This window comes from Apis dorsata, unplaced genomic scaffold (assembly GCF_000469605.1).
Source record: "Apis dorsata unplaced genomic scaffold, Apis dorsata 1.3 scaffold_804, whole genome shotgun sequence".
Lineage (NCBI taxonomy): Eukaryota > Metazoa > Arthropoda > Insecta > Hymenoptera > Apidae > Apis > Apis dorsata.
Genome location: NW_006263944.1, coordinates 1 through 4097, shown reverse-complemented (window position 1 = coordinate 4097; position 4097 = coordinate 1).

Genomic DNA, 4097 nt, shown 5'->3' with positions numbered 1-4097 from the left:
CGAATGATTATAAATTCACTTCATTAATTGAAATTTTAACATCTAAATATTTGAAAATCTGATTAGAGGTTTAACAGAGATTTTGTTATGACTTATTAAATTTAAAAAAGGGGAAAAAATTAATCAAAAATCATGTAAATAAAAGAACATATTCAAATTTTGTCGATCATTGTAGAAGATAGAAAAAGAAACTTGTATGATTCAAAAGTAAAAAAAAAAAATTTATGAAAAATATTACAACTCACAAATTGTTACGATATCGTGCGAAATTATTCTCAGTTTTAACAGGGAAGAAGGGAACCATAGAGATCCACGCCATTACTCACCAAGGTGTTAAATCTTAAGTGAAGCTTCGAAGATAATTATCCATAGAAGACGAGGGTCTTCTAACGACAGCACTTCATTGCCATTAGCGATTGGAGTAGTATGAATAATTACTCTTGTCGTTCGCCATAAAATCAGGAACTTGCATACTGCCTATAGCCCGTTTTATTTGACCCACTTTCTCATGCTACGCGTATGACTAATCGCTTAATACTTCGGCATTAAACCTGTGATGTTATTTTGTATTTATTGTCAATGATTGTTCATTGTTAAATTTATTCCCTTTAATTTTTCCCTTTGCTTATATTTATCGAAGAATATCATTATCTTCGTTTTAAATAATTCTTTCAATTTTAAAATTTTCTCTCCCTCCACACAAACTCCAGCCATTGAATTATTCTAAATTTAAAGTGCATTAAATCTTCCATATTTTCCGTATCAAAAGCATCGATACTCCAAACAAAAGTTCATTCATCAAATCACCAAGCTGTTATTCAAAAGAATTTATTCAATTTTACAAAAAATCTAACACGCTCGACGTACCCTTCGTCACCCTTTTCTCCCAAAATTTGTCATTGCAACAATTTTCTTTATTAGCAAAATTTCATCCAAAACGAAAACCATCCATGAGTCTCGCAACGAGAAAAGACTCTTAAAAAAGACTCTTAAAAAAGAAAAAAAGAAAAACGCCCGTGTCAGCCGACACTCGTGGCGGATTTATGGGTCACGGTCGAACGAAAGAGAAGCCCGAGTCGTATTTTGCATCGTCCTCGTAATTTCCGCGACTCCGTGCACCCGCGAACTTGGCCGACACCTATAATTCCACCAGTTTGTCCCGCCGACCCTTACGAACCGATGCACGTGCGACCGTAACAAGATAGGCACCACCACTCCTCGGATCCCTTCTACACCGTGGAGATTGGAAAAATCAACGGGCAATTTAACCGTGGAGCGATAATTCGCACCTCGGTGCCAACCTTGAGGTGAACCAAGGTTTACGACCATCCTCTCCGCCATGGAAATGCACTTACGCCGTGTATGCGATTTCCGTGAATGGAAAACGCGATAAGCGGCGGCGTGGATACGACTTTCGACGTATGGCCTTTTACTATTTTTAGGATTAGCGGGGAAAAGTTCAAGATACTCGCGAACCTGGCCTGCGACTGGCTATTTTTAAGGAGTAGCGTTTGTATATTTGCACTGCCCGACGTTCTTCCTCCCTCGTTTCTCTCTCTCTCTCTATCTCTCTCTCTTTCTCTATCTCTTTGTGTGAACGTAACGAATCGAAGAAGAGGAGAGAAGTTGGAGTTGGAATTCGAACGAGGGTATAATTTTGGATAGCAAGAAAGCGATCGAGTTTCGTGGCCGGCGAGAAAGTTTCGTGGTCAAGGGGGGGATCGAGGAGCGAATTTTAACTTCCGACCAACGAAGAACTTCCTGGTAGATTTATATAAATTTTACGTTTGATTTTCTTTGTTCCGCGGTGCGGATATATGTAACTCTCGATTTTAATATTGTGAATGAAACATTGGTGACTTTTTGTGTTATTCGCGGTGAATTGGCCGGAGTAAAAGTTGTTGTTGTTGGATGGAAAATTATGAAAGTATCTTGTTGTTTGAAAAGAAAAATTTTTTTTTTTTCTTAAGAAGTTGTGGAGGAGTTATTAATATATTTTTTTGGAATGAACGTGTAAGTATGTGGATTTATTTAGATAAATTTTTCTTGGTTATAGGATGTATAGGTGCAATATATCGAATTTTTTTTATCGAACAATTTTACACATCCTACACTTCGTGTTTCTTCGCGACAAATATTTGCACAATATCAAAAATTAACATACGAGACACGTTTCGGTACTTCAGAAAAGTTTCAAACGCGTTGTGCAATCGATATCGATGTTCTTGCGGCTTCTATCGCTAACGTTCATGAATTTTAATCGAAATTTGAATCGGAAAAATACAAAGGAAATGCAATTGGGATTCCAGGCGGTTTCGATCGATTTCGCATTGCGCGTCGAGGATTCTTTTTTTCCTTATCTTTTTCCCGTTGAAATTTTTATTTCACGCTAACGTAGATAGATAACTCGTGCGATGAAAATTAATGAAATTTCTATTATATATTTAACATATAAGTATACGTAATATTTAAGATACTTTTTTGCAATTGAATTAATATTATTTAATAAAATTTGACGAATTTAAAGTAACTAATAAATTATTTTACATAGCAGAACATTTTCATAAGAACAAATATTCATTACTTTTAAATTATTTTTTCAATATCAATATATATAATATAATTAATATATTTCTATAATTTAAAAAATTTTTTGGATATTATCTAAATTAGTATCTCTTTCGTTATACAGGAATGTTAAATGAATAAAGTAATTTATTTATAAAAATTTTCCAAGTATCTTTTGATAGATACTTTCAACTAATTATTAATCAATCTTTCTTCTACTTGTCCCAACGCACTCGAAACTACTTAAAATATCGTTCGCTTTTAATTCCACAGACGAAACGCGATTTCAACATCGAATCTCAACGAGCAATAAACAGGTGCAGCTAAAGTTCTTCGAAAAAAAACTTGCCCACTGTTAACCACGAACGAATAAACAGTTAACCCAGAAATTCTTGAAACGCATTTTCTTTTCACGTGCAATCAACTTCTATCGTTCGTCGATTTTGAAAGGCGGATAAAAATGGGAGCAATACGCACTACAACGTGCCGCAACGTGTTCGAGAGATAGCTAATTATGCAATTTTCAGATAAATCAGATAAATCTTGAAACGAATCTCCAGAAATGTGAAGACAGTTGTGTTTCTCAAAAGATTATCATTGGAGATAATTTTAACGAAATTGATATAATCAATAAGTAACGTAATTTCTATGGTAAATCGGAGTAAACGATAATTTTTTGTCAAATAAAATAATATAATTGAATAATAAATTCTATTATACGTATGGATAATAATAAAATGTTCAATTTTTAATCTCAAATATCTTCTATTTAGCATTTTACACATAATTTTGGTGTGAAAATTATTGAAAAATTACTAAATATAAATTATAAATAAAAATATAAATTAAATAAGTTTAAATAGTATCTGAATACAATCTATGGTTTCGCATGGTATCTTTACTTCCGATATATCGTATCAGTAATATATTATCCAACTCACATAAATTACCTGATAAAATCGGTCTCTTTGGTCTAAATCTATGCACCATAGATAACAGAACTAGTTATATTTTATAGTGAACCGTTAACAGTTAGTTGTTGATCGTGATACGAATTATGATCGTTTTAAGAAATGTGCCGTTTTGAGATTATTATTCGATTCTGCTTGCTTTCAAAAAATATGTAAGTACAAATGCATTTCTTCTATGAAAATAAATAAGTAGATATAGATATATAAAAGGTAAGTATATCAAGTTTCAATATTTTTCTATAATTCCAAAAAACATATCACCATAAAAACATAAATATGTAAAAGGTAAGTATAAAAGAGTAAGTATTAGTTATTTTAATTAGAAATAAGTAAAATGATGAAAAAATGACAAATAAAATAATATGCCAGCTTAAAGAGGTAAGTATAAAGGTAAGTATAAGGTAAGTATCAGGTAAGTACATTAAATTTCAAAAAAATTTCAAATGACACCTCATCTATCAATATAGAACTTTATTATAAAAAAATATTGAAATCCATATAGCAAAAAACTTATGGTTTAAAAAATAAACAAATTTTTTTAAATATCTTTTAAACTAG